This window comes from Tenrec ecaudatus, chromosome 1 (assembly GCF_050624435.1).
Source record: "Tenrec ecaudatus isolate mTenEca1 chromosome 1, mTenEca1.hap1, whole genome shotgun sequence".
NCBI lineage: Eukaryota > Metazoa > Chordata > Mammalia > Afrosoricida > Tenrecidae > Tenrec > Tenrec ecaudatus.
Window position 1 is genome coordinate 216,702,831 of NC_134530.1, and position 13,579 is coordinate 216,716,409.

The following is a 13,579-nucleotide window of genomic DNA, read 5'->3' on the forward strand; positions in this document are numbered from 1 at the left end:
GTGTCATATTGCGGCGACCTGTGTGCTACCATGATGCGGAAAGCTGTGTCTCCAGTATTCGAATACTAGTAGCGTCACCCATTGTGAACAACTTTCAGCAGGGCTTCCAGACTCAAATGGAATAGGAGAGTTGGTGATGTCTTTCTGAAATGCAGCCAATAAAATCCTTATGACTCACAACAGAACATGAGAAGATGAGAACCCCTAGGTTGGAAGAAACTCAAATTATACCAGTTGACACAACAACAGATGCCCACAAACCACCAATCGAGAAGACAGTGCAGGAGCAGAGTCTCGCTTTGTTCTGCATGAAGTCATCATGCATAGGAGCTGACAGCAGTGATGGGGAGGGGAGCAATGTGCTGAAGAGTAGAGCATTTAAGGAATGAGGACAAGTAACCCAGATTCCAGTTCAACGGCCCAGAACCAGCACCAGTACATACCATGTGCACATGGAAAATATAAACAAACACTCCTGGCACCCCTTCTGGGTTGGCACAGCTGTACAGATCAATTTAGGAGTAATTGGTTGCTTTGGGCGCATTACTAAAAGGAGTATCACTTTCCATAATGTATGCTTCTCTATGACAGGGTTCATGGCTTTAGAAGCAAATATAGGTTTGTAGTTATTGTGCAGAAGCCCATGTGATCCTTCACAGTCATGTACGGCACCTGTGACTAGAGTAGTAGTACAATTCAAATAACTGGAATTTTTTATGTATCATGAAGAAGCAACCTCTGGAAGTTACCAAAAGAACAAAAACACTAACTCCACCTCTAGTCTGAATTATATGTGTGAGAAAAATAATCAGTTAAGGCAGTATCCTTAAGAAGCACACCAAAATACAAACCCATTTCCATGGAGTTGATTCCAACTCATAATGACCCTATAAGAGAAAACAGAATGGATCCAAGATACTTTGAGGACTGCTATCTTTACAAAGTCACATTGTATGTCTGGTTGGGGTCACTGACTTTGGATTATCAGCCAAGCTCTATAACCACAGTACCTCCCAGCTCATTCCTTAGTGTGCAGCCAGTCTTTAATACAAGACAATAATGTCATCATCTCAAAAGAGGTTACAGAAATAAGAATTGAATAAAATTCAATAATCATATTTCATAGACACAAGGAAAGAGTTCAAAAGGGGTATAAAAAACTGAGAATGATGGATTAATGAACAGGTGAGAGTAGAGAGATCAAAAAGATATTACCTGGGCACCGTGGGATTCTGATGAAAACAGAGGCAATCTGGAATGAGGAGAAGAAGAGACTTAATCCTTATTATATTTTGAGGTGAGACAGACCATCAATTCTAATTATCATCTCCTTTTGAGAAGTAAGTTTCTTTAGGACATTGGGAGGTGACGTGGAAATGTTGATGAGTACAAGCAGGGTCTGCCAACATGAACTTCTTATGTAACTTTCCTAAGGCCACTGTGGGCTCTACACGAGACACTTCCATAGTGTAGGTCAGAATGGGAATCACTGCAATGCTTTATGAAGCCTCATTTACATGGAAGAAATTAACTCAGAATTTATCTTATTTTAACCTGAGTGGAACTAAAGCTTATTATATTGTTGTATTTAAAGAAAACACTTTCTCAGAAAATTATTAGTGCAAATAATATTTCAAATGCTTAAGTTGTTATATGTACTCTTTCAGTAAAGTTTGCACATGAATGTGTTAAACTGATGCAGTTAATTACAAGTGAGTCATTTAATGGGTTATAAATTTGTGCTATCAATGCACTTTCACCAATTAAAAGCCTGCTCATGACAAGTTCTGATAAAAAGAATGTCTCTATAAACATATGCATGTTTATTCTGGTAGAAAATATTTTTCCCATTTTGTTTCCACCTTAGAAAATGTAGCTTGGTGCTCATTTACACAATCTTCAATAACTAGTAGCATCTGCTTGCTTTATAGTCTTAGTTCTGTGGAACACCTACACATTTTATTTTGCAATGACTTATTGACCTGTAATCCCACCACCTGGAAGCACTTGGCATCAGCATCAAGAAGCTCTACAAGGAGAATCAGCCCTAATTGTCCATTAATTAGCTATCAAACAACCATCAGATTACTTCATTCTACTCAATATACATTTCTTACAAAAACTGAACTAGACAATATTTTTAAACCTTTCCAACTCTAAAATCTATTACTTATTAAAACTTAGAATAGTAGTGAAACTGATTTTTACATACAGCATATAGAAAAAATGCAACCAAACAATTAAAATCAATAAACATTTACTTAATGCCAATATAACAGGAATCTTTGAGAAGGCAGTGCTATATAAAAACTAGGTCTTTATAATTCAAAAGGAAATATATATTGATTACTGAACAATTCCAAAATAAACTAAAGTTAAAGAAGATAAAATATCATCACCAATCTCTACAGCCATTATTTCTTTCTATATACCATTATTATCTAGTTTCTATGAACAGATTTATAAATTACTTGATTAAATATAATTTAAAAACTTAATAATCTCTTAAAATATTTAGCAATTCAGCATTACTAAAAGTCTCTTTTTAAAGAAATAAATTTGAGTTCCACCTATGAACAATATGTTATAAAATTTGTCCAATAATAAATTATTAGAAAATTCAGCTAAATATATGACATAATTGTCTATAGACATTATGTAACAATAAGATATTTGGGTGTATATCAGTGATCATTAATCAGAAGAAAGAAATATAAGTCATAGTATGTTTCAACATTGTCCTCGCTTTCTTGTTAGAAGAACTTTAAGACCACAGGAGATGTAATGCAAGCATAGCATAATTTGCTTAGTTAAAGACATAGAAATCAGAGTTTGGAGAGGCATAGGTGGCTACAACTGATATTCAGAGATTCAGAAATATGCATGGAGGGCCACTTGAATCTCTGGCTGAATGCTAAGTTATGTGGGCATAGAGGGAAATCCATTGATATTCAAGAACAAACTATCATGGAAGAAACATCTACTAGAGTTATACACTAAACAATTCCTATAGATGAACAGGCTTTTGACTGTTTGATCTCTGATTTGCCTAAATGAAAATTACTTATTCAAATCCTATGGTGTCCTGTAAAGAGTCTGAAATGGTAACCTTATTCACAAGCTAAACTAGGTCTAGAGTAAAACTTTGGGTTGATCTGCAGCTAGCTTAACTGCCTGCCCAAACAACAGTACACAGGATTTTAGACCTCCAAATAAGTATCCTTCAGAATGTCCAGCATCCCATTAAAAAAAAAGTATGAGATGTGTGAAATAATAGGCTCTTTTTTAATCCTTTTCATTGGCATTTAATTCACATATCATACAATTCAATAATTAAATAATATTACGAAGAGTTGTGCAATCATCACCACAACTTTAGAATACTTTTTTCTTTATTGTATTCTGTGTTATTAGGTGCCCATCTCCCAACAATCTCCCCTGCCATACCCACAGGAAACCATTAATTCAGTTACTTTTTCTGAAAATTTATATATCCCGGATTTCATATACAGAAACACACACAAACAAACACACACACACACACACACAAGAAAAAAAATCTGACACCAATAGGAAAGTAAAACTGAGAAAAAAACTCACTCAAAAGAAAGCAAGAAATATTAAAAAGTATAACGAACTTAAAATAAGTCAAAAAGGAGAAAATTGCCTCATTTTGACGAAGTTAAGAATCCTAGCAAAAGTAATAAAAAATAACTTTTGGGAAAAGTTTTAGGAACTTAAAGAAAACTTGACCACTATGAAACAATGAAAGCTCCAAGTTGAACAAAGGAGAATTACTAAAGCTAAAAACATTAGAATATCTGAAATAAAAATTAACAAGAGAATACACATTTTAGAAGAGAAAATCAATTATCATGAAGATAAGAAAATAAACTGCACAGACCAATACACATTGTGGTGCTCCAAATACTAAATTGTTTCTGGATATAGTTGACTTATTGATCCAAAAATGGCCCCAGTTTTCTCCCATCAGCTCCAGTTTTTTAGCACAGAACACATGCCATATACCTGTCTTCACTTGACTCACTCAGAAACTCAGGATCTTTTAATGTACTAAGTATTTAGATCAAGTTGTACTTCACATGGTGTCATTTGATCAAAAAATATGTTTGAACAGTGCAACTTACATGAACTTGGACTTTTCCCTAAATATCACTCTGCATGATCTGCAACAATAATGAAAAAATTAAGATTATTTCACAATTTTCTCCAAGAATAATTCTTGTTATCTACCATTTTATCATGTATATATAATAGTGTTCCTGTTAACATAGTATTTTAAAAGATACAGATAAAAATGAAGCCCAAATTTCTGTGGTATTGGCTTGACTCAGAGTCAACCTGTATGTACCATAGTAGACCTGTGATCCGCAGGGCTTATGATGATTGAATTTTAAGGCAACCAGACCTTTCTTTCAGAGAACTTTTGGTTTTACTTGAACTTCAAACCTTTGAAAAAAGCTTTTATTACCCAGTGACTCCTCCTATTAATATATTTTTAAAAAAGAGCCAAGGGCTATCCTAGCCTGTACCACCTGCGCTGCAGCTTCATACCTTTACCCACCCTGTCGCACACCCTCTGTGATGCTCCCGCATGGCCAGCACCCCTGCCTGCCATCCCCAGAGCTCCTACCACTACCAGGTCCTACAATGCCACCGCCTAGAGCTCCCTGCAGACCTGGACGAGCCCCATGGCTCTCCCATCATCCCATCATGGCTACTTGGCTAAATGGTCTGGCGTGGACCTGTAACTAACCTACAACCATAGACTCCCATATGCTGCCTGTAGCTTCTCTGCAGCTGGACCCACTCACCGTCCCTGGCTTCCTACTGCTGTCAACCTCCACGCCACCACAGCAACCCAGACAATCAGCCTGAACAACACCATACTCATTGCCTGAAACCGCTGCCAGAGAGGGACACCCTATCTGCCCTCCAAATCGGTAACTGGCTGTCTAGGGAGAGAGCAAAACCCTGGTGAGATAGAGAAGCAGCCCAATCCTGCAGCACAGTTGGCTACAGGTAGCCATTAGAATCATTATTACTAGCCTCCCAGAGAGCAAGCACGGGGCTCCTGGACTCTCGGGAAAAGGGCACTGAACTTCACCAAAATGCCATGCAGACAACAACCCACAGCTGAAACCTCTAAAAGAAAGCAAAAGGAACAAAATTCAATGCGGGAGGAAGACCTCAACCTAACACCACTCATAGAAAAAGCAGATGTTGAACTGCCACAGAAAGAAATCATCAGAATGCTTCTTAGAGTCATACAGGCAAGGGAATCAATACAGGAAAAATAAAATAATAGAAAAGATAAAGTCCACATACTGAAGGGAAATACAAGAGTGAAAGGAAAAGGAAGCAGAATCAAACACAAGGTAAGAGACTTCACCAAAAGGCTAGAAGAGGCCAAGAACGGTATAAGCATTCTCGAATATAGCCAAGCAGATTTCAACAAATGGGAAAGGCAATCAAACAAGATAATCAAGGAAAATAAAGAAAATTTGAGAACAATGAGTGATACTATGAAGGTGAACAGTATTTGAATAACCAGGACACCAGAAGAAGACATAACAAATAAATCCACAGTCAAAATAGCAAGGGAATAGCTGGAAGAAAACTTCCCCAATTTAATGAATGAGAACTAGACAATACTCCAGGAAGCAGAGAGGACACCAAAAAGACTGAACACCGAGAAGAATACACCAAAGCATATAGTCAAATTATCCAACTTTAAGGAAAAGGATAAAATCATAAAAGCAACTAGAGAAAAAACAAAGACAGATAAAGATACTCAGACTTATGAGCAGACACTATGAAGAAGAGGAAAGAGTGGAGTAGCATCTTCTGGTATTCAATAGAGAACAGACAACCCACAAATTCTCTGTTCTGCCAAACTATCCATCAAAATAGGTGGATAGGTAAGAGTTTTCCAAGACAAGGAATAATTCAGAAAATGGATTTTAAAAAAAACTTTTAAAATTCTGCTAACTCACTTTAAACAGAAGACCAACATTCACAATGCACAAACACAAGATCACCACATAATACAACACTATCCAGAAGTCAATGCACTGAACACAACCCCTAAGATGATATTGACCGAATGCAAAAAGAAGGCAGCAATGAATCTCACACACACATATAAAACACACTAACAAGGAGGGAGGGATAAAAATACCTAACACAAAAGGTACGAGATGACAATAAATAATCCACAGATGAATGTAATATCTTTGAAAGTCAGTGGTCTGAATTCACCCATTAAAGAAAAAGGCTAATAAACTGGATTAGGCAAGAAAATCCATAAATCTGCTGTCTGCAAGAGACATATTAAACCCTTAGACAAAAGCAGGTTGAGAACCAAAACTGACAAAAAGTATACCTAGCAAATGCCAATTTAGGAAAAAGCAGGAGTAGCAATCCTAATCTCTAACCAAATTAATCTCAAAATGCAGAACATACATGACAAGAGATAAGGACAGGTACTGCATAGTGTTCAAGGGAGGAGTAGATGAAGAGGCCTGAGAATAAATATAATATAATATAAGAAATATAAATGTGTCCAATGAGAGACCCATAAAATATAGCAATCAAATCCTTCAAAAGATGTCAAATGAAATCACAGGTCCAGCAATCATAATTGGGGACTTCAGTACATCACTCTCCAAGAAAGATGGATCAGTTGGAACGAAACTCAACAAGGAGGCTACAGAATTAAATTCTACAATTAGAAAACTCAAACTGATAGACATATTCAGAGCTCTCCACCCAATACAAAAAAGAAAATATATACTATTTTCAAGTTCACATGTCATATATTCAAAAATATACCACATACTGGGACAGAAGTCAAGATTGAGTAAATTCAAATATCTAGAGGTCACTCAGACATCCTTCTGACCACTATGCCATAAAGCTGGAAATCAACAAAAGAAAAAAAATTTAAGTGGGGGGGGGGAGTGTAAATATATAGAGGATAAACAGCATTCTTCTTCACAATTAGAGACTAAATTAGGAAGCTTTATTAGAAATCCATTAGAATGAGAATACAACGTACCAGTACTTATGGTATATAGCAAAGGCAATTATCAGAGGATATTTGATAGCAACAAAAATATATATGAAGAAAGAAGAGAGACTTATGGTTGATTCTTATCACAAAACCTCCTGCAATTAGAACAGAGTCAACAGACTATCCCTTCTAATAACAAAAGGATCTAATAATAAAAATCAAGGTGGAGATAAATGAGTGGGAAAACAATGCAAAAAATCAATGCAGTAAGAAGCTGGTTATGAAAAGATTAACAGAATCAACAAACCTTTGACAAACTTAACTAAAGATAGAAAGAAGCAGACATCAATATCCAGGATGAGGGATATAACAGGGGACATTACAACAGAGCCTAATTAAATTGAAAGATTAATTACACAGTACTACAAAGACTTGTACTCCCCTGAATACAACAATCTGGAAGACATGCACAACTACTTGGTAAAACACTCCCTCCCATAACTATCCCATATAGATGCCAAGTACCTGAGCAGACCCATAGCAAAAGAATAAATAGATAAGGTAATGAAGGAACTAACTACTAAAGAAAGCCCCCACCCAGATGGCTTCACAGGGAATTCTACCAAACATTCAGGGAAAAGCTGACACCAATTCTACACAAGCTCTTCCAGAGCATTGAAAAGGATCACAAATGCCAACACACATTCTATGAAGCTAGCATAACACGAATACCAAAACCAGGCAAGGATCCCACAAGAATAGAGAACTGGGTGCTGCATAATATGGATGAAACACACAACTTTCCGCTAGTTCTTAAACGCTTCCTCCCCATCACATCACCCCACCCCCGCCCCCTACTATGATGACACCAATCCTACCGTACAAATCCGCGTAGACCAGAGGATGTACACTGGTACAGATAAGAGCTAGAACACAGGGAATCCATAACAAATAAACTCCTCAGGACCAGTAATGAGAGTAACGATGCCAGGAGAGTAAGGGGAAGGTGGGGGAGAAAGAGGGAACTGATCACAAGGATCTACATATAACCACCTCCCTAGGGGATAGACAACAGAAAAGTGGGTGAAGGGAGACATCAGACCGGGTAAGACATAAAAATAATAATAATTTATAAATTATCAAGGGTTCATGAAGTAGGGGAGAGGAGGGAGGGGAAAAATGAGAAACTGATACCAAGGACTCAAGTAGAAAGAAAATGTTTTGAGAATGATGCTGGCAACAAACGTACAAATGTTCTTGAAACAATTGATGGATGTATGGATTGTGATAAGAGTTGTACAGCCCCAATAAAATGATTTATAAAAAAAATTAGAAAACCTTGTGGTGGGGGGAGGGGAAGAATAGAGAACTACAGACAGATATCTCAAATGAACATCTATTCAAAAATCCTTAACAAAATATTGCCCAATAGAATACAAAAGTATATAAAATGAAAAATACATCATGACCAAATGAGATTCATATCAGAGAGGCAGTGATAATTCAATATTCAAAAGTCAATTTACATTAATCATCATATTGACAAGAGAAAAGACAAAACCACATGATAAAATCCATAGATGCAGAAAAAGCATTTGACAACATTCAACACCCATTCCTAATTAAGACACTCAAGGCGATAGGATTGGAAGGAAATTACCTCACTATAATATAAGCTATATATGAAAAATCAACAATCAGCATTATAATCAATTTAGAAAAGATGAAAACAATCCCACTGAAAAAGGGGACCAGAAAGTATGCCTCTTGTTTCCACTTTTATTCAACATTGTCCTGGAGGTCTTAGCTAAAAACATAAGGCAACAGAAGGACATCAAAGTATTTGTCCAAGGAAGGAAAAAGTGAAACTATCACTATTTGCAGATGATATATTGAAAACCCCCAATTCTCCACAATAGGAGTGCTGACAGCTGTAGAGAATTATGACAGAGTGGTAAGAAATGAGACCAACAAGCAGAAGTCAATCGGATTGCTATGTACAACTGATAGGATTACAGAAAAAGAGATCCAGGCAGTAGTAGCCTTCACAATAGCCAAGCATAAATTGAGAGATCTAGGGATATACCTAAAAAAATCCCAAAAGATCTATACGAGGAAACCTTCTGAACGCTATTACAAGAAATCAAAGGAGACTTTCACAAATGGAAGATTATTCTGTGCCTGTGGATTGGAAAACTCAATATTGTAAGAGGTCAGTACTTCCCACGGCAATATATAAGTTCAGTGCAATCCCAATAATATTGCCAGATTCTTTTTTCAAAGAAATGGAAAAACTGACTACCAACTTCATATGGAAAGGGAAGAAGTCCAGAATTGGCAAAGAACTCCTCAAGAAGAAGAGTAAAGTTGGAGGGCTGGCATCACCTGACTTTAAAACATATTATGCAGCCACAGTGGCCATAACAGCGTGGTATTGGGATCATGATAGATACACAGTCCAATGGATAGGAACAGAAAGTCCAGAAATAAAATCAGCAACATACAGACAACCAATCTTCTATAAAGGCCCCAAAGACATCAAATTGAAAAAGTATGTTCTCTTTAACAAATGGTCCTGGAGAACTGGACATCTACCTGCAGAAAATTGAAGCAAGACTCCAACCTCATGCCACATGCAGAAATAAACTCAAGGTGGATCACAAACCTCAAGGTAAAACCCCAAACTATCACAATCATCAATGAGAGAATGGGGACAAACCTAAGAACCTTGGTACCAGGAATATGTAGGCCATCAGAAGCAAGGGAGGATGCGCACACACAAAGAGGGAGTTAAAATAGACTAGGGGGACATACTAAAGATAAAACACTTGTGTAGATTGAAAGACTTCATCAAGAGAATAATAAAAGAGCTCACAAACTGGGAAAAGATATTTAGCAGTGACATTTCAGACAAAGGACTTATTACAAAAATCTGCAGTACATTGAAAATCTACAATAAGAAAAAAATCATTTGCCAACTGATGAGGTAGGCAAAAGAACTAAACAGAAGATTCACGCGGGAGGAAACCCGAATGGCCAATAAACATACACGAAAAGTTTCCTGCACATTAGCTACCCAGGAAATGCAAATTAAAACAAGGAGATACTACCTAATACCCTCAATAGATAGCCTCATTTAAAAAAATCAGAAAGCAACAAATGTTGGAGGGGTATGGTGAGATAGGAACTGTCATCTACTACTGGTGGTTTTGTAGATACATACAGCCACTGTGGGAAATGATTTGGTGACACCTAAAACAGAGATAAAAATCAAGTTACAATAAAAATGGACCCAATAAATTCCCTACTGGGTATATTACCCAGAATAAACAGAAAACAGGCAACAATCAGACACTGCACTCCAATGCTCATCACTGCAGAGTTCCCAATTGACAAGAATTGGAAACACCCTAAATTTCCATCAATAGATGGGTGGATTAAAAATGCTGCCATATACACACCATGGAGTATTATGCATCCCTGAAAAGGAGTGATGAAACTATGAAATATCCCATCTTGTAGAATGAGTTGAAGAATATTGTGCTGAGAGAAGTTAGCCAAGCACAAAGATCAAGTACAACAGGAGTTCACTGGCGTAAGTTCAAACAACAGAATGGGCATAGGGAAAATGCACATAATCCAGTTTCCAGCCTAAGGACCAGGTACTTTGACATGAGTCAGACCAAACCTCAAATGATGCATATGGCATCACAATGTTTACAAAATGGAATAAAGAGATGCAGCTGTCACCTGTGCTGAAATGGAGGCTTTTCCCACCCCTTTAAGACCCGCAGAGGGAGGAGGGAATAAAAAGATGGCGATGGGGGATCAGGACACTAATCGACCCAGGGGTGGTGGTGTTGTTTATGTCTCCACAGGAGAGGGAGAAAGAGAGCAGACCTCATTCCGGTGTGCCAGTCCTGGAGGGTGATGTTCCTGCATTAACAGAAAGGACCACAAGGCCAACCCAACTCGAGAAATGATGTTCCCCTTCTTAGATGACAATGCTGTAGAAGACAGCACTAAAGACCAGCAGACCAGAGAGAGTGGTGGGTCTTTCCTGGCCACATGGCAGCAAACTGAGAGGGGAGGGCAGCAGCCCAGCAATGGGAGCAAAGGCATGAAGCCCTTGAAGAACCCCGATTATAGACCTCTGACTGGGGCCAGCTCTGGACATCACATCTGAACGGGTTGTGGCTTTACTCACAAGAGAACCACACTGAAAGTCTAAAGGTGGAATGGGCTGGGATGGGTGGGGGAGGATGGAGGAAAGGAATGGCACTAGATTGCTCCATCCCTAATAGCAGGAGGAGCAGTGGGTACTTATAGGAGGCACACCCTTCAGCCATGAATGATGAAGAATCAAAAGCGGGACTGTCGGCGGATCTTGTCATCTGGCTGACTTTTGGTGACCTGCGCTGCTATTTGCTGCCGTTGGCCAGACTGCCTGTATTGCTCTACAGAAGACTCAGCTGTCTGCTTCCTTGACTTGCACCCAGCAGCCCTTTTCTGACTCCTGTGGATGCTCTGCTTTTCCAGCAAATGAACTTTGAGGAACATTGACCAGTGCTTATAATTCTCATATCATGGCTCATGGTTTGGTAATATTCAGAGATGTAGCTATCGACTTTTCTCAGGAAGAATGGGAATACTTGGATTTGTATCCGTGAAATTTATACTGAGATGTGATATTAGAGAACTACAGCAACTTGGTGTCACTGGCAGGATGTTCCATTTCTAAACCACATTTTGTTACTTTATTGGAACAAGGTAGAGAACCCTGGATGGTTGTGAAGGACAAGAAACTAAGGTGGTGCCTAGATTTGGAATCCAAATATGACACTAACAAATCATTTCAAGGAAAGGACATTTTTAAATGAATTTATCCCAGTGGAAGATAAAGGAAAGAATTAAAAAACATGGTCTTGAAAATTTCTTTGTTGGCAAAGAGTGTGAATTTAAAAAGAATTTTGAGGGGCATAGATGTGCTCAAGAGACATATTGTAGGCCAATGAAAACCACCTGTGAAAAAAGGCCCACATACAGAAACATGCAACTTTTACTCAATAACAAAGAAGTGATAATAGAGAGAAACCCTATGAATGTGAGGAATGTGGGGAGGCTTTTAGAGCACGCAAACAACTTACTCTCCATGAGCGAATACACACTGGAGAGAAGCCGCATGCATGTAAAGAATGTGGGAAAGCCTTTCGACACAGCATGCACACCTTAGTCGACTTCAGAGAATTCATGCTTCTGACAAAATCTATGAGTGTAAAAAATGTGAAAAGATCTTTACATGTGGGCCAGACCTGTGGGTACATCAGAAAATTCATACTGGTGAGAATTCATATGAATGTAAAGAATGTGGGGAGGCCTTTCAATTGCAAGGACAACTCAGTCTCCATCAAAGGATTCATACGGGTAAGAAACTTTATGAATGTAAGGAATGTGGGAAAGCTTTTAGACAGTGTGCACAGCTTACTCGACATCAAAGACTCAATGTTACTGAGAAGTGCTATGAATGTAAAGAATGTGGGCAGACTTTCCTGTGTAGTCCAGACCTTAGAATACAGTACAAACTTCACATTGGTGTCAGGAATGTGGGAAGAATTTTAATTGTGGATATCAGCTAACTGTTCATCAGAGAATTCATACTGGTGAAAAACAATATGAATGTAAGGAATTCTTTCATTGTTATTCCGAACTTATCTCACATCAGAGTATTCATTTTGGTGAGAAACCTTATAAATGTAAAGCATGTGAGAAGACCTGTAGGTGGCTCTCACAACTTACTCAGCACCAGAGCATGCATACTGGTGAAAAACCCTAGGATTGTGAGGAATGTGGGAAGATCTTTAGACTTTATTCCTCTCTTATTCAACATCAGAGAATTCATTCTGGTGAGAAACTTTATGAATGTAAGGGATGTAAGAAGGCCTTTAGACAACATGCACACCTTACTTACCATCAGAGAATTCATGATGTAATTTAGTAAGTTTAAGAAAATCTTCTGTTTTGAATTTTGTATTGATTAGCAAGAGAAATTCTAGAAGCAAAGTATTTGACCATATGAATCCATTTTACTTTAATCTTAACTAACCCACCCGAAAAAGTTTTATTTAAAGGAAAAATTATGTTAATGCCAAAAACCTTTCTATCACCTCTCAAGCCATGTTACAAAATTCATTCTGAAATAAATTAATAAATCTCTTGAGTGTGTATTAAAGAGAAAACCAAAAACGTGTAAGTGCTGTTAGGTAAGTGGGTCCTGGGATATTGAACACGGAGAGGAATGGGGACTGGAAAGACAAATTACAACAGGTCCTTCCCCCTTTTTAATAGAAAGATGTTCATCTACTCTGGGATAGGATGACAACTAGACACCATTTATATGGTTGTCCCCACCCCCTTTTTTTAAACTATTTTTTTCTTTTCTTTTAGGTGTCTATCTATTTAAGACAGGCAGGATAAACAAGCCCAAGGAGACAATGATGGGACCGGCGGTCCCAGGGTTGTATAGGAGGGGAGGAGGTGGGGAGA

The 13,579-nt window shown here is 37.9% G+C and overlaps 1 pseudogene; it reads left to right on the forward strand.

Moving 5' to 3' along the window:
* The first annotated feature begins 11,622 nt into the window (after positions 1-11,622).
* On the forward strand, positions 11,623-13,031 carry LOC142437304 (uncharacterized; annotated as a pseudogene).
* Positions 13,032-13,579: the final 548 nt, after the last annotated feature.